Genomic DNA, 16,438 nt, shown 5'->3' on the forward strand with positions numbered 1-16,438 from the left:
CAAGGAAGCTAATTCAATCACAATAACCATCTCTGCCCTCACAGATACCCATTTACTCCTGGGTGAAGAGAAGCAATGAGTGACAAACTGCCTTGCCCAAGGGCACACGCACAATGACCCCGCCAGGACTCGAACCCACAACCTGCAGCTTTACCCGCAGACCACGAATCAGTGCCCTTAACCACGAGGCCACAGTACTCCACATGCATAAAAAGCCAACATGCTTTGATCAAAAAGTGTCCTCATACAGGCAACCTGTGGACATTTCTTTTAAATGGATAAAAGACAATGCCATGGCGCACACATAATAAGAGTTCAACAAATCCTCCATTCCATTTTTTTGCAATCCACAAAAAACATGGTTACTCACGTTATGGTTACTCACTTTACAGTTCGTCCAACCCATCTGATAATCTTATGGCATGATTTTTTTTGACTAAACTATAATAGTTAGTATGTTTCTTCCCAATAGGCATCAGAACTACTAAAAAGTCTGACTTATATTTGCATTTTGGATCTCCAATGGCAAGTACCGGTACTCCAAGATAAAGGATTTCATCTGACATTATTCTGATACTATTACAGTGCATACTGATCCCCTATCAGGAATTTGTTGTTTCTTCTTAAGTCCTTATGTAGTTTAGTTTCTTTTAAACTAATGCTGAGCCATCAGAACAAACCTCTCATATTCTGAGAGTCTGCTAAAACTTAATGTATGGCACGATAGCACAGAATATAGGGTCCACGGGAAGGCCACACTATCAGAGACCATGGTGTGGAGAGTGGATTCCAGGGCATACCACTTTACCGGTAGCTTAGTGTGAAGTGCCTACATGTAATGTAATTTAGCTTTTGTTCCAAATAAACATTTTTATTTCAATGTAGGGACGTACAGATGTCTTCCTTATTCCATTCAGCAACATAAAACTTGATAAAATACTTTACTTGGATTCAATTAAAATAAAATATGCTGCCTCGAAGACCATTTTGCACCATAAACAGGATAAAATATGCTTAAAAGTATCTGTAATGCTTGAGGTTCTTTGGTTTAAGGTAAACAGTTATCAATCAAATCAACGTTATCAAGCAAAAGTCAGTTTGGGTATAGTTTGGGTGACTTGGGATAAAAAAAACCTTGGTTACTCACGTTACATTTTTGGTTACTCACGTTACAAAAGTTCCTCACGTTACCAAATTTAGTTGCCTTTTATTCTTAAATGTGTGTATTAGTGTCAACAAAACACTTATATTTATAGCTTAGTGTGGGGTGCCTACATGTAATGTAATTTAGCTTTTGTTCCAAATAAACATTTTTATGTAGTTGCAACCTGCATACTCCAAGTCTGCGAACTGCCTGGAAGTCTGTTGTGTCACGAAACATTCAGTCTATACAACCTGCTTGCTTCATCGAGGATTTGAATGAAGTGTCATTCACCGAGAAATGCACTGTGAGCAACGCAGATCTGGCTGTCGGCAGCTACAACTCCATTCAGTGACAATTCGACCAAATACTCAATGGTACACCCAGAAAATAGCAGATGGAAAACTTCTTCGTAGGCAGCTTGAAAGGAAATGGCGATCTTCCAAGCTTGAAATACATCGACAGTTGTATCGCCAGCAATGTCAGCGAGTCCAATCGTTAGTTCGTGCTGCAAAAACAGTGTACAACTTGAAACGATTTGACAACTGCTCAGGTGACACGAAAAGACTGTTCAGAGTTGCAAGTGATCTTTTGAACAGAAAGCAGCCTTCCCCTCTTCCAACACATGTTTTCACTGAAGATCTAGCTACTCGTTTCAGCAACTCCTTCACCAGTAAGATAGAATCTATTCGTGCCAGTCTGCCAGTCATCGATCAAACATCTTCGTCTCGTAAAACTTGTGCAGTCTTAGACACTCTTGCTCCTGCATCTGCAGATGAAGTTCGCAACATCATGGCAAGGTCACCAGCAAAGTCATGTGAGTTAGACCCGATCCCTACCTCTTTTCTAAAAAAATGTATGTCTGCCATTACTCCAGTCATCACTGAGATCATCAATGTGAGCTTGGATACTGGAGTCGTTCCTGAAGTCCTAAAGAGAGCGATTGTTCGACCAACATTAAAGAAACCTGGTATGGACACAAATTCCTTGCAGAGTTACCGTCCAATATCCAACCTACCATATCTCTCCAAAGTCTTGGAACGTGTGGCATTCTCTCGTCTCTCAGATCATTTGCAGGAACATTCGCTTCTTGACAGCAATCAATCAGCATACCGTTCGAATCATAGCGTAGAAACACTTCTCACAAATTTAACGGACAACGTACTTCAACAAATGGATAATGGAAACATCACAGCCCTTGTTCTGCTTGACATGTCCTCAGCATTTGACACGGTAGACCATCGTATTCTGATCGATCAGTTATGCTCGTTGGGAGTCAGAGGAACAGCTTTGCAGTGGTTCATGTCCTATCTGTCAAATCGCTCTCAGGGTGTAGGCATCGGTAATGCAAAGTCTGAAGCTAGCCATCTTGCTTATGGTGTCCCCCAGGGATCAGTTGGTGGTCCTCTCTTGTTTTCGATATATCTTCAAACTGATGCGCACAACATCAAATACCATTGTTATGCCGATGACATACATCTGTATGTTTCTTTCCCACCATCTGCCATTGCAATGTCGTCCGCAGTAAAACAACTGGAGGCATGCATCAAAGACATCAACACGTGGATGGACTCTAGCGGTCTAAAACTCAACCACTTGAAGTCTGAACTCATTCTTCTGGGCTCAAAGCAAATGCTTGGCAAAGTGTATACGAAGGGTTTTCATGCCCAAGTGGGCACTAGCAGTATCTACTCATCTGCCAAAACTCGCAATCTTGGTGTCATCTTCGACACCAATATGTCCTTCCATGACCACGTTTCCCATGTGTCTAGGTCAATCAGATACCAACTTCGCAACCTTGGTTTTGTTCGCAAGTACCTGAGTCGGAATGCAACTGAACAACTAGTCCACGCCCTCATTTCTTTACTTCTTGATTTCTGCAACTCCATATTTGTAAGTCTCCCTCAACAACAGCTAAATAAACTGCAACGCCTCCAAAATTCCGTAGCCAGACTAGTCACCCTCACCAAGAAAGCATGTCACATAACACCTGTCCTTCAGTCTCTTCACTGGCTGCCCGTTGACAAACGCATCACCTTCAAAGTTCTAATGTTGGTCTACCACGCAGTCCATGGCTCCTCACCAGTCTACAAAACTCAATACAGGCATACCACCCCCCACGCAGGCTTCGATCATCAGACTCCTCCCTTCTTCAAGTTCCTAGATCCCGACACTCTTGAGGTGACCACAGCTTCTCTCACGCAGGCCCCACTCTCTGGAACAGTCTACCCCTCTCTATCCGTCAAGCTCCCTTTTCGATCTCCTTCAAACAAGAACTCAAAACCTACCTGTTCACACTCTAATCTCCTCTTCGGCTTGTACCTTGCAATTCATATGTCTTGGACCTAGCATTTATAATTTGTAGTTTGTCATTTATAATTGTTGTCATTTATAAATTTGTAGTTTGTACTTACTCATTGTATAGCGCCATGAGCGTCACCGAGTGATGGACCTGTTTGCGCTTAATAAGATGCCACTATTATTATTATTATTATTATTATTATTATATCTATGTTCATGCAAAGAATGATAATCCCAAATACCATTCGAAATGTTGGTGAGAAAAATCTTGTATATATCTTTTCGGTTACTCACGTTACATTGACCAAAAAAGGTATAAAATGCTAGTTTTTGACATCTAAAAATGGATGACGGCTGTGAATTGACATATTTTTCAGAGATTAAGACTATCATACATGCTAGAATTAATGTAATGATTGAAATATCTCTTATTGCATTAATAGCAATCAAGGTTTAAACTTTACTAAATCTTTTGAGTTCTTTGTAGTACAAAAATAATTTTCACTTTACAACACGATTTCTCAAAAAATGTTTGATAAAATTGGGTTTTCTTTGTTAATTTCTCATACTTGAATGTATAATCTGTAATAAAAATGTGAAACTGGGTTAAAAAATAAAACTATTTTTCTTAGCCATGTCCATCAAACCGTGGAATTGCCTAATGGCATTTTGTGCAATAAATCTTTACACATGAAACATATAGGCATGCATGTACAGTGTGTCTCCATAAAGTGGAATTCTACAATGAGACTTAAATAGCAAAAGCTTGTAAGTAGATTGTATGTATCACAGCTTATGTCTTATTGTGAACTGTATACGCTCAGTCAATTAATTTGATGTGTGACAAGTGTGAGCCTGTGGCAATTTCTTAGAAATTCTGAGAATAAAGCATTTGATCATTTCTTTTTAAAAAAATGTCTTAACTTCTGCCATTTTATTGTGTGGCAGGAACCAGTCTACATTGCTGCATTGATACGACGCATGTGCTTTCACCACCACAGAGCCTTTCAGATCGCATCGGAGGTGGGGGGGGGGGGGGGATAAGGCGTCAATGGGGATGACCGTGACCCAATACCGGTACCTCCCCTGTTTGCTGCACTCTAATGGTATTAGGCAGGGAAAAACTGGAATTGTTTTGGTGTGTGTCTATTACAGTATAAGGGCCATCTCTGGAAATTGTGAACAATTTTGGGGGCAGTAGCAATTCTGTGTTTTGATGATGATGACAATGATGTTTTTAAAATGCTGTTTTCGTAATAATTTTGGTCACAGTGTTCATTAAGTTTGCATCTTTGCTGTTTTATATCAGTTCAAGTTGAAACAATGCAGGGATCCTTTCTCAATTATTCAAAGGGTTGGATTTCGCTTAGGTGTCGAAAATACATGCATTTTAATATATATTGTGCATCCCTTTTGTTTTTTAATTACTTAACATATTTCACCAAGGTCGATTTTGTTTGAATTTTTATGGGAGGTAGCTAGGATCCAAATAAACACATTGCCACCAAAATTTGCCTGTTACCTAAAATGTCAGGGTCCTTTTCAATTCTTTCTGGATTATTAGCTATATACATTGTAAATAGCTGCAAAATAAATGAAATATTCGAAACAGCTTGTGTTTGTCCACAAACGCATTTCTAGTTTCTGTTTGACATTCTTCACTAAACATTTGACCAATTTGTTTCCGTTTTCAAGTCATATTCACTTATCACTGCACATGCGGTAATCTTGAAAGTAAAGGTGAAGCGACTTTGTGTCTGCAAATCAAAATTGTTGCTCAGGGAGATATCTACCACATCAGGGAAAATGAACACGTGGTATCCCATTCAGTTCAGAAGTTGATGATGTCATGGTGACATCACAAGTTTTCCCTGATCACGCAAAAAAAGAGCCCACGAAGGAGAAGGTGGTTGAGGAGGACCAAAAGTTTCCTTGTTGACAACCAAGCACCATAGCTTGGGATGTCCACTTTGTTCCTTCTAATCTGTTGGACATACTATTGCATAGGGTTTACACGTGCCTTATTTGACATTTTATACATAGTGTCTAAAAAAAAATGCAAATAAAATAAAACGGAATGCTCGACGTAGAATGTGTAACTAACATACATGTAGATAATACAGGTATGGGGTTTGAAAGATATGCCTTTCCACTTTAAAATGAGACATCAAACATCCAAATCTGATCATTTTTGACAGAGTTATGATACATTATCCAAGACACATCAAATTGACCATGGGACCAAGTTTTTAAATGCAGTGATAATCGATTTTGTTTGGATGTGCAAGTGTTGCAATGTGGATGAACTGTGGATGATTACTTCCCTCCTCCTCAACATGCCCTCCTTCTCGCTCAATACACAGATGACATCGTCTCTCCATGTATCCCATTGCTCTCCTATCAACAGCTGGAGTCAGAAACAGCTGCTGGAGTCTGCCGTAGGACATCAATCTCGGCTGTTATTCTGTCAAGGAGTGTCTGCAGGTCCGGAGGGGGAGTCATGTACACCTTGGATTTCAAGTATTCCCGGAGGTAGAAATCACATGGGGTGAGGTCTGGAGATCTCGGTGGCCATTCATGTAAATGACTCAACGCTAGCGCTATGACACCGTCTCCAAACACTTCTTGAAGGCAGTCGCTGACAGCCAGTGGACGATGAGCCAGAGCGCCATCTTTTGCCCACCACAGGCGCCTAAACACACCTCGCTCCTGAACCTCGAAATTTTCTTCAAGAATGGGGATTACATCATCACGGGGATTACATCATCAAGGTAATGCTGGCCGTTGAGGTTGCCATGAAAAAAACACCAGTCCGACGATGCGGCCACTGCCACAAAGGCCAACCCAGATACTCACTTTCTCATGTTGAAAGTTGCGCTCGTAATTGAAGGAGGTGGATGTTGTGTGGGGATATACATGTTTGTACTCTTGAACATTGTGTGTGTTGACTTTTCTGTCGAGAGAAAATCCAGCTTCATCATCGATGACAAATCCCACATCTGCTTGCACCTGGTTGATGACCCACTGACAAAAATTCATCCGTCTTGGCAAATCCGACAGTAGCAGCCGATGTCACAAGCGCATTTGGTAGGGGTGCATGCCCAGGTCCAGCTGAGTGATGCGATTGAATGTGGCATGTGGTAGGCCCAGTCCATTCCATCTCACACTGACATGCGGGTTGGCATCCAGCTACGCCTCCACCAGTGTTATTTTTTCCGCCGACCTCGCTGTCAAATGTCGCCAGGAACACCCTCGATTAAGATTGAGGCTGGTACCCTCCCTCCGGTTCTTTCGCAGGTTTCTCCAGATAGTGCTAGCTGCAGCTGGATCTCGATCTGGGAATCGCTGCATAAATGCATCGATAACACCATTTACTCTTCCAGTACGGATGTACTCCATGACACAAAAAACTCTCTGCTCGTTAGTTAGCTGAACACCGACCATGATCAATGTCTGACGAATAATAGTTGACAGTTCACAATTACACAAGTTAATTAAGCACATCTGGAAAACTGTTTAGCAAGTAAACACTTTTCTTGCTATCAGTTTGTAAACATTTTTACCAGCTAAATGCACATGTCCAATTCCTAAACATCAATTTTCAATGGCTAAACACTATCCGTCCTCCTGCTAAAAATGTTTAGCATGTAAACATGTTTACAAACTGATAGCAAGAAAGTGTTTAGAATTGTATTTTCTCGCTAAACACATGTTTGTAGGCCAGGCAATTATCCACACAGAAGCAATTAGGCTACCTTTGTCCCAATGCCTAAAATTGAAAACTTGGTCCCATGGTCAATTTAACATCTCTTGGAAAATTACTGTTTACTCTGTCCAAAATTATCAGATTTGGACGTTTGATGTTCCATTTTCAAATGAAAAGGCATATATTTCTTTCAAGCCATACCTATATTATCTATGTTGATTACGCATTCTACATGTAAGACTCAGTGGTACAACCAGGATTTGGCTTGGGGAGGGGGGGGGGGGCTCATAATTTTTTTTCCAAATTTTTTAGAAGTTAAATTTTTTTCAACAATTTTGCCCTAAGGCTGCGTCTTGAAATTGAATGGGCGTCAGCACCCGTTCTTTCTGAAGGATCCTTTTTTAACAAAAGAGCCCTTGACAATCCGTCCCAGCACGGGCCAGAACGCTTCATTTAAATAACAAAAGGTATGAATATGTCCGATCTTCTGCAGACCCGCTGGGCCAGGCTCAGTGCCAGAGAGACTCATCTCACCAGCACATGAAGGAATGTGATGTGACTAGTATTTTAATTGCGCAGTAATGTATACAGGTTCAACCTTCACGCGAAGCGAAGTCAAAATTACGTCTTGACATTTGCTGCAAACTAAATTCACCATTGTTAAAGTGATCAACTTTTAATATGCGCCAAAAATTGGCGTTGGCTTTCGCACTAGTGAGACCGGCCTTTATTCATCAATTTTTCACTAGCATTCACGAATTCTCTTACCAAAGACTAAACAACAAGAGGATTTAAAACCATTGTCATGATATAAAAAATACCTTTGGTTCGAGTCACCCACGCGACGGACCCTTTTTTTTAAGCGAAAAAATGCGACTCAACAAAATGGTATTGGTTTGGATGGGGAAAAAAATATTACGATAACGACTTCTAATCAAATTGGTCAAATGCAACATCGCCGATTGCCCAAAAATGTATAAGCCTTTTCAGCAAGTGATTTTTTTCTGGTTTTATCCGAAAGAAAACATGGTGGTTTAACGTCAGTTTGCGTATCCAGTAAGTTAGTGTGTCGTCATCTCAATTCAACCATGTGTACTTCACACAAGGTAGCATAGCAAAGTAAAAATGTGCCAAGCATTCTGAGCAAGTCAGTGTACCAGACGTTTTTCAAATTTAAATCCCAAAGGGCATCTAGGTCACTCGCTTATTGTGACAACGGTCGCGAGAGTTGCAACCTGACTGATAGTCTACTACCGCATGTATTATTGTACGCGGATGGCATTGGTCCATTGCCAGACTTACATGAAGTCTGGCACGCAGTAACAGTTATAACGTGTGCACGCATGTTGTGTGTTGTTGCATTGTGTGGAGCGGGATCGGCCGTTGCCAGACTTGCTTGACACGTGGTAATGTGCGCACACATTATCCCTGTTGCTGCGTTGTGCAGATGTGGAGAGGGATCAGAACTATACTTTAACCATGCCAAACAAGTAATGAACGGTGGGCTGTGTGGCATTGTCTTGCCGCATCGCGGTGTTTTCTTCGCGCGTCTGGACAGAATGAAGGTCAGGGGAAAAAAATCGCAACTTTGTTGTTATGAGTGGTATAGACCTGACTCAAAAATCAAGTTATTGTTTATTAAATGGGGATTCCTTTGATATCAATTATTCTGTTAGTATTGAATATTGAGATTTATAAATTATGTGAAAATGATAATGTCAGTCTTACAGAATTGAAACTCCTAAGTTGGCCATTTTGATCAACTTGGAATGCAAACACCATTGATTTTGTTGTGTACTCCTCTTTACAGTGACACAATAATTGTATAAGATTCATAAAAAAAAAATGAAATTTACCGTCGTGTATCTTGCTTCACATGTATTGGCTCCAGAATTTTTTTTTTTTTAAATAAAATGTCGTGCCGACCGACCGACCGACCCAATTCTTTTTTAACCTTGTGACATAGAAGACGTGTGATATACTCCGCTCTTGCTGTCCACCATGTCTAGGAAAGATTTCGGAGCTTCAGGGCATTTTTGACTTCTTCTAGATATTTGCTAAGTACAGCATTCCACTTTGTGCTACCCGAGAAGAACACCTACAACTCCTGGATCACATTAAACATCTCCTGCATAATGAGACTGCTGTTGCAAGCATGCTCAACATCAGTGTTGGTCCTGTGTGCCTGGCAAGGTACATATGGAACATGCCTATCTTTGTTTATGGCTTGGACACCATTTCTGCAACTTGACAATATTGGATGCAAAATCATATGACTGGAAAGCCAACTTCTCGGTATCCAGACCATTCCCTTCTAATGGATATCTTTTGCCTGACCCTCACCAGTCTTTCCCTTGGTTTCTCTGACTTTCAAGAGACTTTATTTCACATTTCCTTTGGCGTCAACAAAGCGAACAGCAACTGCCATTGGAAGTATCAGGGGTTCCAAAAAAAGAGAGAAAAGTACGGCCGCACTCACATCCTCACTAATCTGGGAGTGGACATCTATGCCCAAAAGATCAATGAATTCATTCTTGGAGGTTGGACTCAATGTATGTTGTGTGGTAAGGTCGCAGACGTTTCTCTTCAAGCCACTGTTCCATCACTGGAGAATGTTGTGCCAACAGTTGGATGATCTGCCACAACCAATATGTAAGGTGTAAACATCTAAGTTATGAATAAAGTCAAGTAAATACTCTATATTATATCAAATTCCATCAGTTCGTTGAGTGCGGAACTGCCAATCCAAAGTGGATCGACAAATCAATAAAAAAAACAAGTGGAATTGGTCATAGTGCGACAAAACTTTACTAACGAAATCAGAAGATGGACACATGGTCGGCCGACTGCTTTCATTAGCTTTATACTCCTGCAGAAGCATGGTGTGAGTAGTGTTGTATTCCCATCCAAAGCTCATTAAATTTCGAACTGTTAATAGCATGTAACTCTTTGGTTGTAGTTCAGATGAAATAATGTGAACTAAAAACCCGAGAGCTGATACAAGAAGACAGGTCAGGTTTGCTTTGTTTTTGCAATGTTGTTTGAGAAAAAAATGAAATGTATGAAATTATTCAGATGATTACTTTGATTTCTTAATCTGGTACATGTAGCTGCTTTTACTGTAGTATTCATTGAAATTGCATGAAATTGATCTCACAAACTCTTCTCCACAGGTTTCAAATATGCTAAAACCCAGGAGCTTCAGGGGTTGACCCCCGGCCATTGGACGCTCCATTCGCACCACGCTTTATTTGGTTACAAAATATTTTCCTTGGTTTTTTTTATCAGCACCCATTCTCATGCATGTAACTACATAACGAGACGAAAAAGTAAATAAGGTTGGTTATGATAACCAACGATACTGAATGAAAACAACAAACGCGATGTAATTGATACTATGAGCAATAAATGCTGCATATTGCTGGTCTCGAGTCGAGACCCTGACAATTTCTTTGGAATGACATCCTGTGTCACTGGAAGTTCGAGATATAAAATTTTATGCAAGTACTGAACACATTAGTGCTCGTTACATTCAGGAATGTAAGTGGAAGGTGTCAAACACATTGGAAGCGATCCGTGGCTACATGTATGTATATAGCCACGTTCACAGGTCTAGCACACGGGGTGCCAGAAGTAGATCCAGACCCAGATCAAGATCACTTCCAAAATCTGATTGATTTGCACTTGTACCAAGGACCACCCCTAAAACAATTCTCATACAATTACGTACATAACTTTTTAAGTTGTCGTGTTAACAGACAAACCAACCAACAGACCAAGGTATAACCTCCCAGGCACAGGTAATTAGAAAAAGATTGACTGATGTACCATACATGCCTTTTTGTAAATTATACAAAACAAATTGCTGTGTGTTTTTTCCTTCAGAAAAGAAACATTACAAATCTAAAAGGGGATATTTTTTTTTTGTCATTATTCAGGTGTTCAGAAATGGTATAGAAGTGTCAACATTAGATCTCAGCAATGAAAATGCATGTAGCTGGATGATGTTTGTACGGTTAGCAACTACATTTGATGAACAGAACTTGGTTGCCTATCAGTTTAACGAGGACATCTACTTCGCTACTTGTAAAGTAAGTGAATATAGTGAAGCAAAATCAAATTTCCAATTTTTAGAATATTACTTTTTTTATTTATTTATTATTATTATTTTTTATTATTTTTACTTTCTTGGATCTGTTGTTAATATTTGGGTCTTTCCGTGAAGTTGGGATATGCTTGTAAGATTTTAACACAGTTTAAGATAAGGTATACAGGGTCACTTAGTGTACTTGTTTATTGTTGATTTTGATAGTAACGGTTTTAACCCTAACTCCCTAGCATGATTTACCAGGAACCATACCCATCCTGGCAAATTCCAACACCATATGGGAAACTGCACGCACATATTTCTGATTTTGATTCTGGAGTTGTGCCAACCCAATGTAAAAGACTGTCAGTTTAGGGGTACTGTACCCATCCTAACAGATTCCGACAAAACATGCCGTTGGGGTTTGATGGGTTTAGTTCTGTTAGGGATTAAAGAAAGTTTCAGAGCATTTAGATGTTATTCGGCATGATGTCTTAAGAAAAACAGGTTAACATTGCTACATGAACACCACCATGTTTGGTAAATAGTTTGGTAAATATTTTAACATTTTTGGCTCAAATCCCCCCCCCCCCCCATTACCCCAAGTAATTAGTTGAGAACAGTACAGACCATTCTAAATTTCGGAAGTTTAATGTAACATTTTAAAAAGTTTGACACTTTCCATCAGCTAGCGGATTTCTTAAAATAGCACTAAGACTTGAATTAATATGCCTAAACTGCAAGTTTAGAGTGCAGAGATGAAACTTTTCTGATTTTCATCGGAATCCGACTTTTTATGAATTTTCCAACGAAATTTTTGATTTTCTTACAATGTGTCCCACAAAATTTGATTTTGTAACGATTTTTTTCACAAAATGTCATTTTATTTCAATCATAATTTCGAAGAAAAGTCAATGAAAAGTTGATGGAAATGGCACGTTAAAATCATCGCAAACGTAGTTTTAATCTCTTTCACCAGTCGTTATTGGAGTGTTTCATCAGTAGAAACACAGGCCATAACACTGATCGGAGCCTTCTCCGGCTGGACAAAAGGTTAAACATTGACAGGTGACATGGAAAAATAACTGTGTCGCACGTGCGTGTGAAGATGATATGCAATGGTACCAGCGTACCTACCGCACCGTACCATCCGCTAGCACATGGCCGGTCGGGAACGGGTAGCCTTGTGAATGATCCAGTGGATAAAATCATTATGTTGTGCGATTTTCGGAGGTTTCAGATTTAGTTGTACAAAATGCAATGCTTTAACCTAGGGGGTATGCAAAATCGTATTAAAATTGGAGGATTCAGGACTGTTAGGGTTAAAAATCGTGATGATTATCTCGAGAATAGCGAAGAGAGCATTAGCGAAACATTTCACTGGCATTTGTTGGAAGAGAAAGACCATAATGTGCCTATCAATTGTTTCCCCCACCCCTCCCCTCCCGGGTAAAATTTTGTTGGAATCAAAATAAAGAAGGAGTCGGTGTCCAGAAATTGGGTATGAAGTGTATGGTACATGCACGTGCATGTAACTGTAGCGTGGCCCAGATTTCGGTCACGTATTTTTGTTTGGCCTATTTTCCGATTTTTTTCGCCTTATGCCAGTTTCATCTCTGCCCGAGCCAAAGGCGAGGGTAATTATCAGCACCCAGACTCCAAGAGGTCTTAAACAGAGTGATTAATACCGAGTCGACCAAGCACATATTTATTCCCATTCATAAATACCTTTTCGGTCAAAAAAATCAAAACTTTTCGGTCAAATAACTACGATATTGTTCAACAAGTTTACTTCATGTGTTTTGAAACACCCCTCTAGCTAAATAATGGAGTGTCCAGCTAGCGAGTAAGCTGTAAAACAACTCCCTTTATGAAGATAAAACAACTCCCTTTATGAAGATTGGCTTGCGCGTACTGCGCGATGTCGCACACAATGCACCTGGGGCGTTGCGTTGTGAATTTAGGACTATAAAATTCTGACTCACCGGTAGTATTGCGCATGCCTACGTGAGGATTGTGAACGTTCAACCAATAAAACGGTAAGAGGCACTGGATTTTTAGGAGTCCAAATTTCATGTGACACTTTAAAAGTGTTTAAGACCAGCTAGCCATGTCTTTATCATCCGTTTAAGACTGGCCACATGACAGGCTCTCGACCAATAGGAATGGGTAAACTGTCTTACGTATTTATAAATTATAAATATAATGGTAAATACCATCCTACTGCTCAGAAACATTCTGAGGACTTCAAATAAATATTGATAATAATAGCATTCTGGTTACTCTGAAGCAAACCCTTTTAATAATGCATTATGTCCAAATGTCACAAAATGTTCCCCAACTTCATGGAAAGAAAAGAAAGTTACATTGTATTAATTAAATTCATCTTACAGGAAGAAGACAACCTGGTACCCGCTAATTGTAGAGACAAATAAGGCCCTGGGTCTGAATGACTTGGCTAGTGGCTGAAATAACAAACGGGTGTATGGGAAGAGGGCGATGGGCACGAGTGAAGCCGTAGCCAAGTTGGCTGACACCATGCATGTGACAACAACCTTTCAGCAAGCAAAAGTGTTTGCTATTAAAAGAGCATGTGAAAGCTCTATCTTGGCATTCTCTTACAGATTAAAGCGAGGTGTGAAATGGTTATGAATGTAATGTACTTCTTGTCAATTCTGAACAAACATTCATTTACTGTAAATTGTCAATAAAAAAATGTGGTAAATCTAAATAATAGGCCTATGCCTAGCCTGCCTAGTGTGCTTTTTCCTTGTATATAATTTGTATAGTGCTTTTGATCTTTGTAAAACAGGCACAGTAGTTTCTTTGTGAAATGTCGGAGACATTATTTCCCTTCGGCTAGTGGGACGACCCCCCCCCCCCCCCCGACAAATGGAAAGATATCAAATTATTAGAGGCTATGGTGCGTTCGCTTAGCTTCCTGTGTATACACCGGGGTTACACCCGGGAAGCCACGAGATGAGGCTATTGACACTGTGGTGTATTTGCTTAGGCACTCTTGAAAGTTAAGGTCAAAGTTTTTTGGGGGCGCAACTTTAAAGTCTGCTTCACTTGCACATATTTAGTTTTATCACTGTAACGAGATCAATAATCGCTGACATCGGAGTACATGCTCTGAATTATTCATTATTACTGAATCCAATGCAGCACCATTAATAACTGGCAATATTTGTGTCATAAATCTCTCCACTATACTCACTTTGCATTCAAGTTTTTGCCATCTTTAGTCTTTCTATCATGCTTCATCGCTTCAAGGCACCATATAACCCCACTTCACTGTTGGAATCCCTCAGACTCCTGACGACAGGCAGAATATATTGTCCAAAACGTTGAGTACCCTCCGGTTCTTTTCAGAACCACACATACTCACAGAAGAGATTTTGCCACATGGTGCTACTGCAACAACTTCAAATCTCATTTAGTCTTCCTATCAACGAAACCGTCTGCTTACGTCAAACACACCCGGGCAGCAACCAGAGACCTGCTTGCGAACTGGGGAAGTGGTGTACCGTGACACCGGAGCAAACACGAGGATCGCATGATGGATAATCGAACAGGCTCCTGAAAGTTTTACTTACTGTAAGCTAAACGAATGCACCCGTAGCCAATCAAAAGACAAAGTCATTAAGACGCAACTGATTATGTTCTCGCTTGGTGTAATGGTCTACAACGTGGCCAGTGGGGCGAAATTCATAGCTATCTGGTTAAGCTTCAAAAGACCAGCTTCCTGAATGTGTTGTTTGTACCGCCTGAAAGACGTAAAATCCTATACACCTACGTTGGTTCTGTTCGCTAGTACCCCCTGTTTGTTCTGCCCCTTAATAGGTAAGAGTGAATGTATTGTTTTTAGTTTTTCGTGGGAGTGCACTAGCGGCACATTTTGCACGCAAGTCTGATGATAAATTGACCTTCCGGAATCTGGATTGTGTTGTTTAAACCGCATGGAAGACGCAAAATTCGAATTATCAGTTTTAGTGGTAAAAACCTTGTGGTAGGATACGGGCGATTCACAATGCAGTGCGCCACCAAGAGTTTGCCACAGAGAGTTCATTTTTCCCTGTGCATTGTTGGAGATGGTCGACAAATTCGCAGCACCGGACATTTGAAATTGTTAGTTTTTTCCATTCAGTAGTTTCGTAAGCGTATGTTTCGAGGATCTGTTTGCCCTTTTCTTTTCTTCTTATCAATATGGTGTTTTCTGTAAGGTGAAAGAACGCTATGCTCCAATCTATAACATATTAGTACGGAAGCGTATTTAGGACATGACCGAAAATATTTTTTAGGCCCACTACTTCACCCGGGCGGATTACTATTTCGCCCGGGCGGATAACTATTTCGCCCGGGCGGATTACTATTCCGCCCGGGCTGACCGGGCTGATTACTATTCCGCCCGGGCGGATTACTAATTCACCCGGGCAGACTACTAATTCGCCAGGGCAGATTACTAATTCTCCCGGCCGGGCAGACTACTAATTCGCCCGGGCAAATTAGTAATCCGTCCGGGCGAAATAGTAATCCGCCCGGGCGACATAGTAATTCGCCCGGCCGAATAAGTAATCCGCCCGGGCGAATTAAACTCCACCCGTGATGTCACCCTATTGTCCTAGCGCTCCATTATTTTGCACGAATGGAGCGTTGGAGGCGATACCTCTCCATTCTTTTGGAGGGTAATAATGCCTCCATCACTCCATTCCTACAAAATAATGGAGCAGGAAATAAAGAAACACCAAAAATTACACAATTATAGTTTTGCACAGTTGCAACTTTACTACACCTTTTGTCAATGATATTTCTTATATATTTCGTACAATGCTTAATACGTAAGTCAAGAACCATTTTTTTTTCGCACAGAATTTTCTCATAAGTCCTACACCGTTTCTCAAGTGGAATTTTATGCATTATTCGTACGATTACGTGAAATTTAGAACCATTTATGTTTCTTATATAGCATGCTACACCGTTTCTCAAATAGAATTTTATGCATTTTCTTATACAATTCCTTACAGTGTTAAGGCGAAAGTCGCGTACCATTTTTTTTTCTTTTACAGAATGTTTGTATATAGTAATGTTACATGCAACAATGTTTTGACAAGGTTCGCAGTACAGTTTATATCTCGATCTTGTTCCTGGGTTTCAATGCTAGCATGCAGTCCTAGAAATTCTTGATCGGCAAGAACTCATC

General features: G+C 40.3%; 1 pseudogene; it reads left to right on the forward strand.

Annotated features, from left to right (window-relative positions):
* Positions 1-16,438, forward strand: part of LOC119728042 — a 75,618-nt pseudogene that overhangs the window by 35,686 nt on the left and 23,494 nt on the right.

Source organism: Patiria miniata, unplaced genomic scaffold, assembly GCF_015706575.1.
Source record: "Patiria miniata isolate m_02_andy unplaced genomic scaffold, ASM1570657v1 HiC_scaffold_20, whole genome shotgun sequence".
NCBI lineage: Eukaryota > Metazoa > Echinodermata > Asteroidea > Valvatida > Asterinidae > Patiria > Patiria miniata.